The sequence below is a fragment of the Cryptomeria japonica genome, chromosome 6 (assembly GCF_030272615.1).
Source record: "Cryptomeria japonica chromosome 6, Sugi_1.0, whole genome shotgun sequence".
Lineage (NCBI taxonomy): Eukaryota > Viridiplantae > Streptophyta > Pinopsida > Cupressales > Cupressaceae > Cryptomeria > Cryptomeria japonica.
The window spans coordinates 665124822-665147974 of record NC_081410.1 but is presented as its reverse complement, the minus strand read 5'-3'; positions in this window follow the sequence as shown (position 1 = coordinate 665147974).

The following is a 23153-nucleotide window of genomic DNA, read 5'->3' as shown; positions in this document are numbered from 1 at the left end:
TTCAACTTTTGATGCTTAGAATCCAAATTATGAGCCTTGAGGAAGAATACTAGCCAAATTAGACAACTTGCCTAATAAGTGCTCAAATTCACCTTTCCAAGTATAACTCTGGCATAAAATGAACATATATACACTATATACATGAATTTCAACTTGACCAAATCCATTTTGTGGGAGCCCAGGCCTGGATTAGTCAAGTTGCTACATTTTTAAACCCTAAACCCTTGACAGGGCAGTGAGCACACAGAATGAAAGAATTTTTATCTAATCTACTTGCAATGGAAAACCAATGCAATGATCAATTAGAGAGAATTGGACAAGTAACACAAACACTTCCCAGAAGGTACAGTATGGACCAATATACTACAGTACAAATTGTTACTCCAAGGAAGGAAAAACAGTGAAAAAAACTAGAATTTCATGCTTTTCTATTAGGATTCTTTTGCTAATACAATCACCAACCCTTTCCAAGGAAAAGGGAGGCCTTTTATAGTTTTTTCTAGTTGGTTATCAAGTCCTATTATGGATATGAGGCTTCCACAACTTCATTGTCCTAGAAAAGTCCAAAAATGACAACTTTGACAACTTTTACAAGCCCAAATGACAACATTTCTTGCTCCAAAAGACATTTTTGACAACCTAACCTCATAAACTTATGTAAACACATTAGACATGCATAAAAAAACTTATAAAACATGTTGAAATTCTTTGGAAAGCATTTCTAGACCTTTCAGGCAATTTTTCACATTTTTGCCCTTTTTGGCGTAGAAACCCAAAATTGTCAACTCACATCCTAAAAGACAAAACTTGACCTCTTGAGCACAAAATGAGATAAAAACCATTTGAAAAGACACATGAAAACCTATAAAAATAGCATAAACCTAACACAAGACATTACAAACATGAAAACATGGAAGACTCAAAAAGGAGATTTTTACTCAACTAGGTGCTCCTGCACTAGAAGGTGGTAAAGAGATTTGTGTTTGATCAAGAGTTTGTTTATTCCTCTGAGTATTATAAGCATGAGTGATGGTATTATAAGATGATTGTTTAGATTGCATCAACCTATTATATAAGTTAGAACCTTATCCTTTAAAAGGTTTCCCATTAATGGTTTTAACTTTCTTTGGAGAAGGACTTGTTGCGGCCTTTGAAGAGCCACAGAGACAACAATAACATTAACAAATTTTTCATCTTCAAATGATGATGTTGTAGAGGATGACTCTTTTTTACATCTCTTTTAGAAAGAGGTGTTTCTAAGAAATCATCTAAAACTTCATCCAACATATCAAAATCATCCTTAGAGAATGCTTTGTTGAAAGCATCAAACTCTAAGAGAAAAAGGTCTGGCATTAGGCATTAACGTCAGGTTTACCAAAATATAGAGGAGTGCACTAGTCACCTCCAAGATGATGAATCTCAAAGGACAAATCAATCTGCCACTACATCACTTAATCTAGCCCTAAGGGTGAGATAGCGAATAACAAAACAAATGCTTATGCTAAAGATAAGTAAATGATTTAAAATATAGAAACAATGAAATACATGAATCTAAATTAACAGAATGGCACAAAACTAAAAGAAAATTATACCAAAAATTTAGGAAGGTCTCAGGTCCTAGACGCCAGTGTAGTGTGAAAACTCTAGCACAGAGCGATGTTGTGTGTATGACCACGAAACATAGAATCATCTCAAAGATCAATAGCAACTTCCCTCCTCTGTGTGGAACCTGTTTGTCACCTGCACACATGGAGATGAGGAAAAATGTTGGGGCTGTATAGGAGCATGCCTCATTCTGAACCCCATTTTGGTATTTCCACCTCCAAAAATAGCCAGATAGATAGATTTGATAAAAGATAAAATGATAAAATGCAAATAGAAATTATACTTTTCTTAATGGAAGCAAACCCCTATTGAAAATAGATAAAAGTGATGTATTGATAAACTAAATGTGCCTAGATAATAGATACACTTAGAGATATGATAAAAATATTGCATGCAATGATAAAAATAGATAGATAGATGATAAAGAGAAGACAAGGCATGTAGCCAAACCCCCCTTTTCAAGATGCGAGCATGATGAAGCTCAAAATGAGTGTTTTGTAGTTGCAAGATAGTTGCAAGAACGTTGTAGATAGAGATAGCTTGATAATGTTCTTAGAGCATTCAAGAGAGCCAAAGAGTAGAGCCAAGAGTAGAAAACAAGAGTGTAGAGCCAAGAGAGTGGAACCAAGAGTATAGAACACTTTGAAATGGGAAAAGAAGAGTTTGTAAAATCAAAAGAGGCATGGAGAGCCATTACAGCTAAAGGAAAACCAAAAGACACATGTCGGAAAGCGCCTGAATCACTACAGTATTCAAGATTACGTGGGTTTATTAGGATGTTAGTGCAGTGCATAGACGTCTACACATCGTGCTTATGTCTTACCAAAGATAAGCCCAAATGGGGCTTTAGGCCAAACATAGACACTTTGTCTTCAAGGCTCATGATGTCAAAATGATAGGGTTTTGATCATGAGTTCATCATTAATGCACCAAGTGCCATGTATAAGTGTCATAAATGCTCTAGGTGAAATAGGCCACTACAACCATGCCCATAATGAGACATGAAGAGTCATGCATAAGGAGATCAAGTTTGGGAGGATAAAAGGTGTCCATTTGGGGTTCTAAATAGTCCCCGCAAGCTTAAGAGCACTCAAAATGGGTCTCTCCACATAAATATAGTGTCTCTTTTGGTATGGTTGTTTATATATTTATCTTGAATGGTGCAATCACATGTTCATTACAGATTTTGTTTCAGATTTTCAATCACATAATAAAGTTAATATTGCAATCTTTCTTTACCTTGTTTCTCAACAGTTGGTATAAGAGTTAACGACTCTGCTGAAAGGGGGATGCCTTTATCTTTAAGTGTTGAAGCTTTTTTGTTGTAGTGGGAGATTTTTTATGTGGTTTTTCAATTTGAGAAAAGGATTTAAATCCATGACTTTCACTTCTCACACAAATATAAAAAAATTCAATGGCACTGGCTACGAGATGTGAAAACTAAAGATGGAAGATCTTTTGGAGGAAAGAAATCGGTGGTTGTTAGTTTCACATGAAAAGAAACTAGAGGACTCTACTTTAGATGATGATTCTTGGAATAAATTGGAAAAGAAGGCTTAAGGAACCATTCAGTTATGTCTTGCCAATTTCATCCTCTTAAATGTCTCCACAAAAGACACCGCATACAAGAAGTGGAAGAGGATTGGTGACATTTATCAATCTAAAAGGTTGTCTAGTAAGTTATATCTCAAAAGAAGGTTATATTATTTGAAAATGAAAGAGGGTGAATCTATTAAAGCTCATTTGAATTCTTTTAATTTAATTATAAGACAACTTGCATTCATAGATTTTAAATTAGAAGATGAAGATAAATGTATTTTATTTCTTTCCTCTTTGCCTAAATCTTAGGAAAATCTAATTGTTGCTATTAGTAGTGGTAGTAAAAAGCCAAAGATGGACAACTTGATTGCCATAATTATTTTAGAAGAGGTGAGAAGAAATTCTATGAATGTAGGCGCCCAAGATGCCTTGCATGTGTGAGGAAGGTCCAAAGAAAAAGAACCTAATGGAGATAAAAAGAGGGAGAAGTATAAAGTACAATGGAAGAGTGGAGTAAGGTGTTGGAATTGTGGTAAAAGAGAGTACGTGAAGAAGGAATGTAGAGTTTAAAAAAATTATATTGATTCCTCCATGAAAAATTACTTCAATGATGATTTTGATGCTTTGTTTATTTATGCTAATACTATTATTGATGATGCTTGTCTTATTGATTTATGTGCCTTCTACCACATGACTCCTCACAAGGAGTGGTTTTCCTCCTATAAAGTATATGATTGAGGAGATATTTTCCTTGCTGAAAATAGTATGAATAAGGTTGTTGGTAAAAGAAAGGTAAAATTATGTTTCAATGATGGAAAAATAAAAACCATTCATAATATTTTTCATATTCCAAGTTTTGTGAGAAATCTTCTTTCAATACATCCAATTTGAATAGTTTTGGAGTCCATGTGACATTTGAAAATTTTGGTTGTAGGTTAGTGTATCATCATAAATTGTATCCATGTACAATTTCCTCCTCACTTAGGCCTCATCTTGGCGTTTTGACCTTTAGTGCTCAATGAATTCTTTGATGATTCTCACAACCTCTTGAAATCTACATTTTCAACTCCTTATCCAGCCTTTGTCCAATTTTGAGTCCTATTTGATAGGACCAAGATGCCTTGAGCCTGGTACAAGACCAAGGTGCCTTGAATTCCCTTGTCCTCCCATTCAAGACCCAAAATAGGACCTCAAAATGGTCACTTCATGTGGGTGGTAAATTTGGCTCAATGTCAGACTACTCCAAAAAATCAAAAATTTAATGCACGATTAGATATAAAAGAAATCCTAGCCCCCTCATTTGGTAACTAGAATGAGATTTCTCAAACTAGCAAATCATAAGTGATCTCTCAATTACAAAATCAATTCAAGTCTATGTGATAAAGTATTCAAGTATTAATCAAGCATTGAAGTGGAGATCAACATTCTATGAAGACATTCTACATTTCATTATAAACCCTTGTGTGAGGATTCAAGCAATCTTCATCAAGGTATCAAGTTTAGTTTTAAGAATTTTTAAATTAGATATATTCTTTCCCTCCAAAATGATAGCATTTTGCTTCAATTTCATTGCAGTTATCATTTCAATTTCAAGGTTAATTCCTAAACTAGGGATTGACCTAAGGAAAACTCCAATCAAAAAACATATTTCCTTTTTACTATGTGTTGGAACTTGTCTTATGAGCTACAAATGAGAAATTCAACAAAGTAGACAATGATAATTAGATCAACTTTTGAAGGCACAAAGAGCAGAGAACCAGGATGATTAGCTCCTCGATCCTAGAAATTTATGACAATCTTCTGATAGTGGATTATGTGCATCATCCTAATCCAAAAAACATCAAGTTTTTTTGCCCCAATATTCAAAGGACCAAGATGACCCACTCCCCCTAGTCTTGACATTTTTTTCTAAACTTCCTATCACAAGTTTTGATCTATTTTCCATCCTCAAATCTAGTTTTACAACTTTGCATGATATCTAGAATACTTTGTCCTAGATCTATCATTGCAATTTAACCCTAATTAAATTTCAATTTCAACTTAAATAAGGAGGGGGATAAATTTGGTCTATATTTATCCCTTTTGGGATTGGATCAATCAAATTCAATTTACCTCCTTAATTTTTGGTGGTCTCAAGAAAAATTAGTGGCTTTATTGACCCAAGTGGTGAAGCCCTAATTTTCAACACCAAACATTTCCTTGAACCCATAGATCATGATTATTTCTGGGTTTTTATATTCAGATATGATTTTTAGGGATTTAATTCAATTTGCCTTTTATTCATGCACTTCAATCACATCAATTTCAAGGTTAAATTGACAAAACCCTACATATTTTGTGTAATGGTGTAATTTGGGATTGGGGTCAATTAAAATAATAAAACCACTAGCAATCCCAAATTACCCAAAACAATGGAAAGATGATTGAACCCAATATATCTAGGCTCAATCCAAATCAGGAAAGAGCTAAGATTCAGAATTATTATCCTCTTTCCTAGGCTAAATTGGAATGTACTTGTGAAATTAGAGCAAAATGAGGGATAACTAAAATAAATTAACAAATACGAATTGCTATAGATGTCCCACAGAACCACAGATAGGGATCTAGGCAAAAGAATAGATTCAAAACTTGTTCCCAAAAGTTTGACCTAATTTTTTGGGACCGAGTAACATAGATCCACCCTAGTCCTCTAAATTTTCCTTTGTCGAAGCTGAACCTATTCATCACTATTGACTCAACTAGAATTCTCAAGTACATCTCATGCACCCATTTCCTACACATAGAAATAGAGGGAAATATGTTATGGATAGGTTTTTTTCTAAGTCAAACTCTGGTTTAGGAAGTAATTAAATGAAATAACACAAATACTAAAATAAATGTTAAGGAGATATACCTTAGATCTATATTTGTTGATGATGATACTATGCTCATTGAATGTAATCACAAATGTTAAATATAATTGCATGATAAAAACATGAACATGAAAAACCCTAATCACACACACACGCATGCTTGGATGAAGATTGACATAACTTTGATCCATACTGCTTGATGATAAATTTTTCATAGATATATGAATGTTATAGATGGAGTCTTAGATCTAAAATAAATTGATAGAATGTCTTTATATAGGGTTCCCTTGGTAAATTACTAATTAGGCTGACCTCCAATAGTCATGTGTAGCTACGGGGATCGAAAACCATCTAGGGCATTTTGGGGCACCCAAGTCCAAACTAGGGTGCGCCACACCCTATTCATCCACCAAATAGGACCAATACAAAGGGAAATTGGAGAAGGGCCTATAGGATGGGACCCACCAAATGTTGTTCATGACATCAAAGCTAGCGAATAGGGTCAAATAGGAACTAGAGAGGGGATGGAGATAGGACACACTAAAGTAGGAGTAAAACAAATGAGTTGTTAATTGGACTTCTTACAATTTATGACACTACATTTAGCCCCCACTTTAATGGGAGTGTGAGGCTATGCAAATACTTGTGGCAAAGTAGAAAGATGAGAGAGATAAAAAAATTAGGAGTGAGATTACAAGGAGATAAGACATCACTAATTTTGAGGAATCAAGCCCCTAATCTCAGGATCTTAACTCACAAAATCACATGCAAGGGCACACAAAACAAGACAAGAAAAAAAGAAAACAAAGACAAGAGGCAAATAAAAACAAAAGACAGAACACAAAACTCAAAAAGGCTCCAAGTCGGCTAGTTGAAGAGACCTCTATACTCAAAATGTCTTGGCCACTAATATTATTCTCGAAATGCTATCACAAGAACACAAGAAATCACATAAAAAGAGAAAGAAAATGAATCAAATGATGAACCATGATCCACAAATAGCTAAGCTATGTGCTCATGGGGAAGAGAAAAGAGAGGACATGGATGCGACGGGCTAGAAAATTGTGTTATGCTAAGTGATTTATGTTGGGGAGGAGAGTCAAAATAGTTTAGTTGTGTGTTTCTATTTCCACTCATCCTACTATATATGTTGTTTTCAGGTTTCAAGAATTAAGCATCTTGTATAAGAATTTGTTTTTTCTAGTTTTGAGCATGCAACAACCTATATAAGAGATGAAATAAAAATGAAAAAATCACTTATATGATTTTGTTGGTCTGGTTTTGAGAATGTGTACCTTGTATAAGATAAATATATGCCTAATTTTAGGAACATATTGTATAAGACTTTTTTGTTCTAGTTCTGAGAATTTATACCCCACATAAAACATATTAAATAATGTGTCTAGTTTCAGGCATGACGCATCTCATAGAAGACTTTGTTTTGTCTAATTTCAAGAATGATCACCCATTATAAGACATGCAAAATATAGCACAAAGAGGGTGATATGCAATGCCCCACCACCCCTCCCCCCCCACTCCCACCACCATTAAGTTGTCAACATAGTCCTGTGTTGATATCTTAAGGAAGCTAGAAACAAGGATACACACCTTCAACACCAAGGAGATATACTTTTAGGAAAAAATGTTCATAAATCCAAGATAAAGAGGCATTACTCTTATAAGGAAAACATAGTTGAAAAAGAGATATCTTGCAAATAGTGTAAAGGGAATCCTTCAAGGAGAAGATATTTTGGCTCAAATATATCTACCTCTAAGAGGAGATTTTTGAACCAAAATAACAACATCGACTAAAAGATGACACACTTTTGACCCAAAGTGAGGGGTTTGTTTATAATAAATATACATTTCCAAGTGAATAAGAGGTTGTAGAAAGGATACATACCTATTTCATTAGAGAAAATTATTGAGAAAACAAACCAATTCACACAAGGAAAAATTTCGTATCATAAGAAAACACCACTCAACAAAGGAAAAATGGATCCTTGGAAATGATAAGAGAAATCAATATCCCCCAAGCATAGGGAGAAAAGAGAAGGATTACACAACCTCCAAAGAGAAATTATACATAAGAATATATAGAACTTCAAGCAAAGAAAAAGGTACTAACAAGGAACACATATGTACTCGCATGAAGAAATATTCAATGCAAGAAAATATGCCAAGATATGCACAATGAAACTCAAAAGAATAGGTAATCTTCAAAAAGGAGAGAGATAATGAATATATATTCTCCTTTCCCCCCAAGCAAGGAGACGAGGTAGAATTATGTTGTTGCCCAAGTATGACTATTATTGAAAATGCATCACCACTCATGAAAAATAGCCCCCAATGAATTTTACTACTAGTGTCATAGGGTGAGGAGAAACACAAAAGGGTGAATGGAGTGATAAGGCACTACCTCTTCACCAAGAAAAAGTGCAAGATAATTTGTAAGAGCTATGTGTGCTCAATAATATTTATCCTGAACAAATATTTTAAAGGATTTAAAACTTCCAAGAGAATGAGAATAACAAATATGAAAAATACAATGCTCATCACCTTCCTTATTCTTACAAGAATATTTTAGGGGAGGAAACACAACATCCTACCATACTTTAATCTCCATAATATTCTTGTAGCTAACTTTTCTTGACTATCAGTAGGGGTTGGTTTCATCTCTTGAGATGGATAAGGTGTGGTAGGAGAAGGAGATGGAATTTTTTCTATTATTTTGATAGTTTATGATGCATGAGCATCACTAGTTCTTGGCAATCTTGCATCAACCAAAAATATTTCTTTTCAGTTTGTTTTATGTTTTGCAGTTTCAGCATTTCTTTCTACATGTTCTAGTATTTTCTCAACAAATCTTGCAGAGCTAGATTTTTCTTGTGAACATGATTATCTTCCTTATTCCTAAGCCACGAGACATTTCAATCATTTTCTAACAAGCTACCACTTCCGGATTCAGAGACATTTTTCTGGCTTAATCACCGAAACCACTTGGACCTATTTGTTGTTGGTGAATCTTGTGGATCCTTTTCGTAGCTTGTGGAGCCCTAGTTCATTGATTCTAATGTTCCTTGGCATGTGGCTAACCTTCCCTTTGATCTGCACTTCTTCCTTTGTATTTTTCGGAGGACTCTCTTTGGCGGAGGCCAACCTTGGTGTTTTGCATGTTTGATCTTATTCTTCGGCATTTGATCCGACTCGAGTCCCTCTTGACCATATAAATCAATATAATTTAGCATCATAATTAGTCAAGAAGAATATAGAGGACATATTCTAAGATTAAGAGGTTAGGAGTTGACTGATTCTTTAATTGAGCATGTATGTAGCAAGCCAGTGAGCCAAATCTTGTATCCCAGATCTTATTGGTTATTTGAAATCAATTTTCATCATCTAATTCATTCAGTTCTACATTGTCTCCATCATCTTGTCTTGCTTACATTGTGTTTACTCTTGTTGCATGGTCCGGATAGATCTTATTGAGGTACCTCCTAACCATGACTGCACCAGTTTCATTATCAATGAATCCTTGTATTCACATTTTAAAATTAGGATAGTCGTTTCTATAATGATTGTGGGTTTGATGATATGAAAAAAAAGGATTGTTTGAGGAAGAGGTACCTTTAGATGGACGATAGAGTTTATGTTTTGCAAAATAATCCTTAAGATTTTCAACCTAAGGAGATCATCCATAGGTGAATTATGAGGATATCCTAGACCTTTTGTGCTAGCTTGTGAAGGAGGGTTTATAGGGACTTTGATCCATTACTCATATTTTTCAAGTCCTTTTCCACTATAACCTTGTTTCGAGATTATGTTATAACCACTCCTATAAGAACTTTTTAATTGTCAAAAAGAAGGACGATTATCATGAATATCTTAATATTTTGTATTGTAAGGGCACATGGAAGGATCAAAGGGAGAATTATATGAATAAGGGATATCCTTTACAGTATGGAAATTCTCCTTTCTATCAACATTATACATATCATATTTGATAGTTTGAGAAGGAAGGCCCTTCATCTAAGTCTTTATATTTTCTTAATGTTATATGAGGAGATAGGTGATGAATAAAATGCATAACATCATCTTCTCTACATTTTTGTTGATGATTAAGATAAGATCTAGTAGAATATGGAGTATCTAAAGAGATTGATACACCAATATTTTAATCTTGTGCCCCTTGTACTAAGGTATGTGTATGAGAAGAAGATGGTGCCATGTTGCTCTCTAATGTTTTATCTCCATTGGAGAGATCGTTGATGGGAGTATTGACTCTTTCTTCATTCATATGACATACCATGTAGGAGATGTGCAAGTGTTAGTTTTTCCAATGCCATCGCAAGGATTATCATTGTCTACAAAAGTATTTATGTGACCTACATATGTTTATTAAAAACATAATGATTGGCTAGTATTAAATATCTTTGAAACCCTAAGGATACAGTAGCCGCTAAAAATTGGTCAATGCCTATGTTCTTTATTTTTAATCTAGTCGTGTGTATAGCCTTTATTATTCGTGTGATCATGTCTTGCTTCTCCTTGCCAATTTTCTATCTCATCGATATCATTTTATCCCTATTTCAATTTTGTGACATCAAATTTTCCTAAATTCCATCCCATTGGTGTCAATTCATTTCCATTTCGATCCTATGACATCAATTCATCCAAAAATCTATCCCGATAAGGTCAATTTGCCCCTGTTTTGATCCTATCATTTCCCCTTTCTTATTTTCTATTCAGATCGCATCATTTTCTCCCAATTTTAATTTTATGACACTTTTTTGACCTCTTCTCCTATCCCATGGCATCACATCAATCCCATTTTAGTCCTTTGACCCACTTTGACCCGGTTTGCCCACTTTTACTTGGTTTGACCTAATTTTTCCATTTTGACTCAATTCTTCCTATTTTCTATTCAAACATTCCCAATTTCACTCAATTTGACCTGATTTGACTTAATTTGACCAATTCGAGGTCTTTGGAAATTAGTTTGACTTATTTGCGCTTTTAGGTTTAATTAATTAATTAAACCCCCTTTCCTACTAACAATTCTTCTAAAGTTAAATAAATAAATTTAATAATTTATTTATTTATCTTCTTTTTCCATTAATTAAAAAAATAATTTTATTTAATTAATTAAGTCATAAATACAAATAATAAATTAATAAATACAATTTATTGTATTTATTTTCTTCGAAAAATAAAGATAGTTAATAAATTTATTTATTAATAATCTCTATGTATCCTCTCATATGAGGATAATATCTGGTTTTTCCTAATTTTTAATTCTTCATAATATCCTCCTAATTTTTGAATTTGGGAAACTAATATGTTTCCTTGTTTTAATTGATTTTCAAAAAATTATCTTTTTGGCAAATATCTTATTTATCTTAATATTATATTTAAAAATAATATATGCATATCAAATTTAGGTTATCCTTCTTCATTTGATCCACTATGTTGAAAGGAAAACCACTTGTTTTGAAAAATTATTAGGAGTGGCATGCTCTAACTTTATTGATGGGGTAACTTGAGTCTCGTCTTGTGTTTCGCTACCCTTACTAAAATTCAAATTTGAGTGCAGTATAGTTGCTTACTTGTTGGGCCAAAAAGTGCAATATTCAAAGTTTCTTGTAAAGTTGAGGCTTGGGTAGATATAGAAGATTTAACACCTTTTATTTTCCTCTTTGATCTTGTGTAATATTTCATTGCATCATTGCTTGACTAATTTAAAACCACAAAAATATGCCTCTTTTTAATTGACAAAAGTTAAATCTCCTAACATATGATCTTGTCTCCAAACACTTATTTGATTTGCATCAAATCGCTGGCCTAAAGTTGTTGGTTCATTTTGCACCACTACAACTTGAACAAGCTTTAAATTTTAACATGCACTCTAATTATGGAGCTAATTGTATCCAAATGGAACCATTCAAACTGTTGAGCAAGATTTTTTGCATTGACAAAAGTTCCTTTGAATTATTTATAGTTGGTAGGTTCATACTATTCCTAGAATAATTGAAATGATTCTACCCTTAACAAGGTGGCCTATTTTATTGATAAGCTTGGGTTTGAGATTGACAAGGCTTGTTATTTTGATCTTTCTACCTTTTTAATGTCACCAACTAATTGTCAATTTTTCACAACAAAGCTTTGACCTCATGCAAATAATTTGAAGGTGCAATAGATATAAATGGTTGACTTGTATATGCAATAGGAATAGGAGCCAAAATAGGTTGTTGACAAGGAACTTCTTGGAAAAGAAGCATTGGAAGCCTTGAAACTATATTCCCAATGTGTATCAAACAATTTTATTCCCTAATAAAAATATCATATGCATTTGGTAGTGTAGTGTCAAAAATTGCATACCCTATTGTAATTTGACCTACATCTTTTGTAACCACTTTGGTGTCCATTCCCCTAGCACCTAATTAGGCTTACTCCATCCCTTGCATCAGCCTTTTCCCTCTAAGGATTCTTGAGATCCCCCCTTTCTTGCAACTCCCTCATGGTGTCAGTCATGTTAGCCATATGTCTCCCTTGTCTCCTGTCATTTTTGAGCATGATTCATTTGGACACTAGCACACCACGAGGAAGTCTTCTCTCTGTGCATTCATCTTGTGAAATCTCAACATTTGAATGTCAGTTCTAAGCATGCCTTTCCACTTGTCACCTGCACATGTCGGTGGAAATGACCCCGAATCTTTCAAATGGCTCGTCAACCCTCTTTTCCCTCCTCTTCTCTCTTTTAAATCTATCATCTCTTGCTTCTTCAAGCTCTCTAGATTCTGGACATATTCTCTCTTATTCCTTGGGCTCTCACAACTTTCTCTTTCTCTCTCTTGCTCTTGCTACAACAGTCTCTAGTTTGCTAGAACACTCTCAAACTCTTACAATAATATTTTGAAACTATTTTGGCTTTCTCAAGCCCCTTTAGTAATATCTTTCTAGCATTCTATCTATCTCATCTTTGAACATCTTGGGATTTATCACATCCCCTATCTATTTAATCATTTTATCATTCTATTTATTTATCTTTTGATCTATCTATCTATCTATCTGGGGATTTGTGGAGGTGGAAACACCAAAATGGGGGTCTGACTGAGGCAGGATCCAAAACACAACCCCCAACATTTTCCTTCTTACTTGTGTGTAGGTTTATAATCATAATAAGAAGATCATTTAATGGGAGGCTTCAAATCATGGACCGGTTGTGATCTTCCTTATTTTCCCTCTTCTCAAGTCATTCTAATAGTTCTCATTCTATGTTATTAGCTTATCTTGTTTTTTTCTACATTTATTTAATATTATAATTGTATTTGTTGCCCCTGTACAATTTGTGTGTTATGTTTGTACTAGACAAGAGTGCATCATGTCGGTGTCCTAGCTCTATGCACTTGTCCTGAGGAAAAAGACTCAATAGAGTTGTCTAGGAGTCTCGTTTGCAATCTATTAGCTTAGCTTTTTGTTTTTATCCCTTGGCTCATCCTTAGTGCTATTTTGAGTGAGGTAGTGGTGGATCAATTTGTCCTCTAAGATTCATCATCTTGGAGGTGACAAATCCCCTCCTCTACATTTTGGTGAACCTAATGTGAACACTTATTTTGTAATATTTTAGAGCATTCTTTATCATTCATTCAATCATTCAATATCCCCCTAAAAAAGGGGATAATTCTAAATCTTTTCCCTTCTTCCAAAAAGAAAAATAAAATTGGAGCGTTACCCCGAACCCCATTCCATGCCATTAATTTATTAATGATTCGTCTTCCTTTGCCTGACCTTTTAATGCATTCTTTCTTAAGTTTGAGTTTATTAATTTTAAAATGCATATGTTATCTTCTTTTATTAACTTAGTTTCTAGCTTTATTCAAAGTGTCAATGATGTTCCTTTTCATGCTTGTGATAGTGACTTAGCTCTACATATGTCACTCTATGCCTTTGGTCCCTCTCATAATAGACCTTATGTTTTAGAGGATATTTTGTTACAAGAGGATGAAATCATTGACACCTTTCTTAATGTTACTCTACCATCTCTTCATTCTAGTGCACTCTCTTCTAGAGGGGTAAGTGCACCAAGATGGTGAACAAAAAAGTGACCAAATGCAAAAAATAATGAAAATTTTTATAACACGTGTGTGTTCTATGAAATTCGAAAAACAATTAAAAAACACAAAAAGTTCCTCAAAACCTGTACGGGTTTTGAGAAACATTAATAAAAAACAAAAGATTCCTCAAAAACCATACGGGTTTTGAGGATCATTATATTTCCTCAAAACCCATAGTTTTTTACCATTTTCAATGCCAAAAACCGTGGAATAGCAACCCAAAGAAGCCCAAAAAAATTCAAAACCTGCACGTGTTTTGCATCATTTTGTATTTTTTCGGCATTTAGAGAAATTTCCAACAATGCCACCCCGTCAAATAGGTAAGATTTCATTGTTTTGATTATTTTTGTTTGCATTTTAATTGAAGTAGGGTTTTTTAATTGATTTAAGTTTTTTTTAATTAATTTAATGTCAAATTCTACAAGCAATCCCCAAAAATGAAATAGACAACAAAGACCTCCTCGTGCACAAGCAACACAAGCAAACCCTATAAACATTGCACATGAGCAACAAGAAAACCCTCAAGACAATGCTTCACAACCACAAAATCCTCAAAATCTTGCTCCTCAATAACCATCACCACACCTAAACCCTCCACATCCTCCATTTAGATCATGTAGATGCCACACAAGAGGATCTCATCAATCGCCTTACACAAAATAGTGCCCAAATTTATATATCGGTGAATAGGTTTAGGTCCTCTAGTCTTGAGAACCACTCAACCCTCACCATTATGCTAGAAATAATGGCCCAAAGTGCAAATGAGGTATCTAGGGAGGTTATAAAATGAGGTTCATGTTGGAAATGTGCCTCTAATTCACTTGACCATTGTCCATACTAATCGGGTTAACTCTTACCGATGAAACAGTATGAAGGAAATCTGTGAGCTCTATCGGCATGACTCTTGCCAATGTATTCTCTTCCATCGGAGCTCAGAGAAGCAAGTTTGATGTTATCCTGATGACTCAATGAAGTTGACTTCGGTCATCAAGATAACTTTGGGTTTTCGGGAAGACTACATCGAAGTTGTGTCAATGATCCGATGGAGTTGTCTTAGGCAGTCTGAGTTGACATCGACTATCGGGGGTTCTAGTCTAGAGTTAAGTCGATACCTGATGAAGTCACCTTAGGCGATCAGGTCGATATTGGTTATCAAGGTAACATGTTGAGGGCTACGCTGAAGTCCCGATGAGTCTGTTATGTTTTGTCTCAGAGTGCTTTGCTTATCGGGATAGTAGTTTTGGTCATGTGTCAATGTCCCGATGAGACCACCTTAGGTTATCAAGATAACATTGCATGTCGGGATAACATCTCAAGGTTGGTGTCGGTGTCCCGATGAGGTCTTCTCTTGTCTATCAGAGATTGGATTAATAGTTTACATGTTTTACCGATGACCTGATGGAGTTGCCTTCGGCGATCGGGTATCATCAAGTGATCGACTTTACTATTTGAAAGCTATACCGATGGCCGATGGAGCGGAGACCGACTGCAGAAGTGATATCAAACCAATATCCAAAAAAGGTTAACTCTCAGACACTAAGGATGTGACTGTCGGTGTATTTGAATAAGAACTGACCCAATTCCTTGCTGCATGTGGGATAATTGATTTTGCATGAATGCAGACCGACTCAGGTAGATGGTTAGACTTCAAGCCTTTGGTGTATTTGCTCAAATGAACCGTCGATCAGTTTGGTATTTGAAGCCAAATGTGAACTGAATGTAAGGTTACAAGTTATGATAGCTATTGAGCATTCTGTAACTACTGTGTGATCTGAGTGGTGTATGTTACGTCTATAACGACTATTTGATAGAGTGAAAAAAGGAAATCTGCAGACTAAACTTTATTGTATTTGACATACTGATAATAAAGTCCTTTTTGTTGGTGGTGGGTTTTTCTCCCGAAAGGTTTTTACCACATTAACTCTATATGTTCTATCTCTTTATTGTTTCATTGTGTTTTCTCATGCTTGTGCCATATTTTGTAAATGTTGAAATTTTGTATACACTAGTCTATTCTCCCCTGCAAATTGACATTAGGAAAGGCTATCTCTGCACTTGCTTTCCTAACAAGTGGTATCAGAACTTGGCCCGGTTTTTTATCCTTGTTGGGTAGGGTTGGTTTTTTGTGTCAGTTTTGTTTCAGTGGGAGTCTTGCAGAGTGTCTACTTGTTATATAGTTTGAGATGGCGAGCACCTCAGGGTGCATAGACATGGAGAATTTTAATAGTTCCAATTTTGAACTATGGAAACTCAAGATGGAAGACTTGTTGGTCGATAGAGATCTCTGGGGTGTTGTGACTGCAACTTCTAAGCCTTCAGGCATAAAGAAAGAAGATTGGGATCTAGCTGATTGGAAGGCAAGGAGACTAATTAGGCTATGTCCTGTTGATTATGTTATGTTAAATGTCCATGAGGAGAAGACTGCACATCTTCTCTGGAATAAGTTGGGAGATGTTTATCAAGGTAAATCCTTGGTGAATAAACTTTTCTTGAGGAAGAAACTGTACTCTCTAAATATGGATGCAGGAACACCATTGGCAGACCACTTAAATGCATTCAACATGGTTCTTGCATAGTTAACTTATGTTGGTGTGTCCATCCAGGAAGAAGAACATTGCATGTTGTTGTTGTGTTCATTGCCTAAATCTTGGGAACACTTAGTGATGGCTATCGGTAGTACTACGACCCAGTTCAAGATGGATACTGTGGTAAATACTCTTTTGTTAGAAGAAATGAGAAAGAAGTCTTCTAAGATGACAAAAGATGCACTCTATGTTTGAGGCAGACCGAAGGACAAAGACAAGAAGAAAGACAAGAAATCCAAGTCTCAAGAGAGATTTAAATCTCCAAGCAAGAAGTCAAAGGTGAAGTGTTGGAACTGTGGGCAAAAAGGGCATATCTAAAAGGATTGCAAGGAGGAGAAGAAGAAGAAGAAGATTAAGTATTCTGACATTGAATCTTCTCAAAATGATGCAGATGCATTTGTAGCAGCCCTGGCAGTACCTACCTCAGATGACACCAGGTTAGTATATTCGAGCGCATATTTTCACATGACCTCCCACAAGGAGTGATTCTCGAAATATGAACCGTATATTGGTGGAAAGGTATATTTGCCTAGTGATTCTACATTGGAGATTGTAGGGAGAGGAAAAATTAAAATTCAATTCCTAGACGGTAGAGTGAAGGGGACCAATGGAGTTCTTCATATACCAGGTCTGGCAAGAAATATTCTCTCTGTAAGTAAACTTAATGATGTTGGAGTACAAGTTACTTTTGTTTCTGGTGGTTGCAAGATGACTAGGGGTTCCATTGTATTGGCAAAGGGTGACTGTTTTGGTACTTTATATAAGTTAAATGTTGAACCTATATGTTGTAATATGGGTGAAAAGTCAATTAAGACAACTATAATGATGCATAATGCTAATTCATTGGAAGATAAACTTCCTACTGAGAAAACAATGCTCTGGCATATTAGGTTAGGCCACATAGGTGAAAAAGGATTAAAAGACTTGAAAAATAAGAGCCTAGTTGAAGGTCTAAATGATTGTAGTTTTGAGTTCAATTTTTGCGAACATTGCATATATGGAAAACATAACCATGTTCAGTTTTATTCCAGTTCTTATAAGTCTTATAATATTCTTAATTATATTCACTCTGATGTGTTTGGTCCAGTGCGTGTATTTTATTTGTCTAAGTCTAAATACTATGTATCTTTTGAAGATGATTATTCAAGAAGGTCATTTGTGTACTTTCTTAAAAGTAAATCAGAAGTGTTCAACTAGTTTAAGAAGGTTAAGAACCTTGTTGAAAATCAGACTCAGATAAAGATTAAATGTTTAAGAATAGACAATGGTGGTGAATTTTGTAGTGCAGATTTTGACAAGTACTATGTTGATCATGGAATTAAGAGACATAAGATTGTACCTTACACTCCATAGCAGAATGGAGTTGTAGAAAGGTTGAATCGGTCCCTAATGGAGAAAGCAAGAAGCATGTTGAGCAGAGCTAGGCTAGAACAAAATTTTTGGGCTGAAGCAGTTGCTACAGCATGTTACCTGTTGAATCATTCTCCTACTTTAGCATTGGTTGACAAAACACCTATGGAATCATGGTCTAGTAAGAAACCTTCTTTAAGGAACCTTCGTACTTTTGGTGTAGAAGCATATGCTCATGTGCTCGATGTTAATAGATCTAAATTGGATAACAAAGCGGTGAAATGTATCTTCATTGGCTATGGAGCTAGTGTGAAAGGATACAAACTTTGGAATCTAGTGACTGGTAAGGTTGTATACAACAAAAGTGTGATTTTTCATGAGCTGAAGCCTATGTCACTAGATCATAATATAGAAAAGAAAGGAGAACCTAAGGTTGAAATTCCTCCAGCCAAAGAAGAGTCTCCAGAGATAGTTGGAGATGAGGAGAGTTCAAGAAGTTCAAGTAGTTCTAAAGAAGAACATGATGATGAGCCTCCTATGGAACCTCAAGAAGCCCCAACACCAGAGTTGAGAAGATCTATTTGAAAGAGGCGGCAACCTAATAGGTATACACCTAATAGGTACAATCATTCTATGTTGAATGTTAATTGTGTTTATGCTTTACTTGTAGATACTGATGAGCCTAGGACTATCAAAGAAGCAATTGAAATGTCTATTTCAGATTCCTGGTTGGAAGCCATGAATGATGAAATGTCATCATTTGATAAAAATGGAACTTGGGAATTGGTGCCATTACCTAAAGACAAAAAGCCTATAGGCTACAAATGGGTGTTTAAAAAAAAGTATGGTCTAGATGGCAGCATTGACAAATACAAAGCAAGACTGGTTGCAAAGGGATATTCACAAAAAGAAGGTATTGACTATGGGGAAATCTTCTCTCCTGTAGCTAAGTTGACATCTATTAGATTTCTCTTGTCACTTGTAGCCGCATATGATTGGGAGATTGAATAGATAGATGTGAAGATGACATTTCTTCATGGTGACCTTGAAGAACAAATTTATATGTCCCAGCCTGAGCATTTTGTGGGAAAATATAAAGAACATCTAGTATGCAAACTCAAGAAGTCTATGTATGGTTTAAAACAGTCTCCTAGAATGTGGTATCAAAAGTATGATACATTTGTTTTGTCCTTGGGATTTGTGAGATCAAAAGTTGATCATTGTGTTTACTACAAAACTGATGGTGATAGGATTCTTATCATAGCTTTGTATGTAGATGACATGTTGTTCCAAGGAAACACAAAAGGTATGATCTCAGTTTTAAAATCTCAGGTTTCTATGAAATTTGAAATGAAGGACTTAGGACCAGCAAATTACATTTTGGAAATGGAAATAAAAAGAGATAGAGCTAAGAGGAAACTTTGGCTTAGCTAGAGGAAGTATATAACCAATGTTCTTGACAGATTTCATATATCTGATTGTAAACCACAGGTTGTTCCCATCTTGCAGGGATCTAAGTTGTTTGTGTTTGACAATTTGAAATCTCCAAAAGAGATTGAAGACATGAAAAGTGTACCTTATGCAAGTGCTATAGATAGTTTGATGTATGCTATAGTCTATACAAGACCACACATTGCCCAACCAGTGGGAGTAATTAGCAGGTTTATGTTAAATCTAGGAAAGCCACACTGGGATGTTGTAAAGAGAGTGTTTAGATATCTGAAGGGTACTTCAAACTTTGCATTGTGTTATCATGGTAACCTGAAGGATTTAAAGAGAACTCTCAGCATTTGTGGTTATACGGATTCTGATTGGGCAGGGGATATTGACAGCAGGAGATCCACTAGTGGATATATTTTTGTCCGGAATGGTGGAGCAATTAGTTGGATGAGCAAGTGGAAATTTGAAGTCTCTTTGTCCACTACAGAGGTAGAATACATGGTGGTCACACATTCTTGTAAAGAAGTAGTCTGGCTTAGGTGTTTGAGTTTAGATATTGGTTTTGATGCAAGGCAGGTTCAAATCTGGAGTGATAGTCAGAGTGCCATATGTTTGGCAATGAATCCTACTTTCCATGACAGGTTGAAGCATGTTGATGTTCAATATCACTTCATTCATGACATGGTGGAAGATGGAAAAGTTTATCTTAACAAGGTAGACACTCTGGAAAATGTTGCAGATGCCTTGATGAAACTAGTGAGCATGCACAAGTTCACGCGGTGTTCAAATTCTATGGGTCTTGATACCCATTATTCTCAGTAATGTCTGAAATGGTAATTGGTCCAGTGAATTCCTTGTCAAGTGGGAGTTTGTTGGAAATGTGCCTCTAATTCACTTGACCATTGTCCATACTGATCGGGTTAACTCTTACCGATGAAACAGTATGAAGGAAATATGTGAGCTCTATCAGCATGACTCTTGCCGATGTATTCTCTTCCATTGGAGCTCAAAGAAGTAGGTTTGACATTATCCTAATGACCCAACAAAGTTGACTTCGGTCATTAGAATAACTTCGGGCTTCTGGGAAGACTGCATCAGAGTTGTGTCGATGATCCGATGGAGCTATCTTAGGCGGTCCAAGTTGACATTGGCTATTAGGGGTTCCAGTCTAGAGTTAAGTCATTACCCGATGAAGTCACCTTACGTGACCAGGTTGTTATCAGCTATTGGGGTAATATGTTGAAGGCTACGCTAAAGTCCCGATGAGTCCATTCTCTTTTGTCTTGGAGTACTTCGCTTATCGGGATAGCAGTTTTGGTCCTGTGTTGATGTCCCGATGAGACCACCTTAGGTTATCGGGATAACATTACATGTCAGGATAACATCTCAAGGTTGGTGTCGATGTCCCGATGAGGTCTACTTGTCTATTGGAGATTGGAGTAACAATTTACATGTTTTACCAATGACCCAATGGAGTCACCTTCAACGATCGACTTTACTGTTTGAAAGCTATACCGATGGCCAATGGAGTGGAGACCGACTATGGGAGCGAGATCAAACCAAGATCCAAAAAGGTTAACTCTCAGATACTAAGGATGTGGCTGTCGGTGTATTTGAATACGAACTGACCTGACTCCTTGTTGCATGTGGGATAATTAATTTTCCATGAATGCAGACCAACTCAAGCAGACGGTTAGACTTCAAGCCATTGGTACAGTTGTGTAGATGAATTGTCGATCAGTTTGGTATTTGAAGCCAAATGTGAACTGAATGTAAGGTTATAAGTTACGATACCTATTGAGCGTTCTGTAACTGTTGTGTGATCTAAGTGTTGTATGTTACGTCTGGAATGATTGTTTGACAGAGTGAAAAAAGGAAATCTGCATACTGAACTTTATTGTATTTGACATACTAATAATAAATTCCTTTTTGTTGGTCGTGGGTTTTTCTCCCGAAAGGGTTTTCCCACGTTAACTCTGTGTGTTCTATCTCTTTTTTGTTTCATTATGTTTGCTCATGCTTGTGCCATATTCTGTAATTGTTGAAATTTTGTATACACTAGTCTATTCTCCATTGCAAATTGACATTAGGAAAGTGAATCTCTACACTTGCTTCCCTAACAATTCATGGAGGGATAGATGTTGATCATTTTATGCAGATGGGTTGTCATATGATCAAATAAAAAAAAGGGCATACTTAAAGGTGACATATGTGCTTTATTCACTGATCCTATTACTAGTAACAACCTAGAAGAAAATATGTCTCGGTTTCCTATACATTGGTGTGTTCATGCTAGGCCAAAAGCATCTTTTTGGGATAGGTGGTATATGGTCTTTGACCAACCACCTTGTAATAATTAGGAGGTGCCTCTATATTTTTTGAGAAAGTTGTATTGTGAGTTTATCCTCGACGAGAAGCTGAATTGCTTTGACATCCAGTAGTTTCAAAGTAGAGGGACAAGCTCTATGCATGACAGACCTAGGGCTCGTAGGGTGGTATAGCCATAGGATAGGAGGCGTATAGCTCCAAAACCCATGGTTCATGTCACTGTCCCTATATCCTTGAAGGAGCCTATGGACTTACAGACTCTTCAGGAAGCTACATCATTGACTAATATCATTATTTAGCATGGCACACATTTGGTCAAAGCAGAGGATGTACCAACACCTACAACACCCCCTTCATCAGTGACATCTCCTTCATCAACGTCACCTCATGCATCATTTGGTATGGGCCAGACCATTCAACATATGTGCACCGCCTGCCAGGGTGTATGTTCTGGTGTAGATACTGATGTGAATGAGGATGGTTTGACATCTCCTTCATGTACATATTGTGGGAGTAGATGTAATGCTTCCACTATAGATGATATGACCCTCACTAATGACCTACTAAGTATTTTGTTCTCTCACGATTAGACACAAGTGTGTTTAATTCTATTTATGACATGTTATCAATTAAGTGACTGATCTTATAAAAAGAAATAAATTTTTATTTTTAGAGAAATTTAAAGTGACATATAAATCAAATGCATTGCAATGTGCAGCAAGTGGTGGGAGTACACCACATACTTTTCAGTCGACTCCACGGTCACGAGTAGTTTCACCACCAAAGGTAAAGATTTGTAAATTTGTTAAAAATATAATTATACATTGGTTTCAAAATATCTTTTGTTAATATATATGTATCAATACTTGGTGTTTTATAGGGCTTATGATGGGTTGAGATGTCACAACTTGATGATATCATGCTTTCAGCCATTGACTTTAGCCAAGATAGCTCTGTAGTACCATTTAGATTTAGATATTTTTGAATTAGGTGATATATTGAATACATTCTCTTTTCCCTTATGTTAATTCTTTTTGTTAGAGTACCCCACCTACCTCGAGGACATCTCGTGTGAGAAATCCATCCTCCAGCACTTTGAGGTAGAAAAAGATATCCTCTTGGACACCCAACGATAGAACGTAACTTGGTACAATTTAAATTCATTTGTTGAAATGTATATGATTAAACATGTATATGTAGATATTGATTAATGCACTTAATTTATTTGTTCTATATACAAAAACAAATGGGGTTTGTGAAATTAATGAATGCACTTGATGTCAATGAGGTTCAGCAGAGAGAAAAGGTAATATCTTCATATTCACTTTGGATTCCATTCT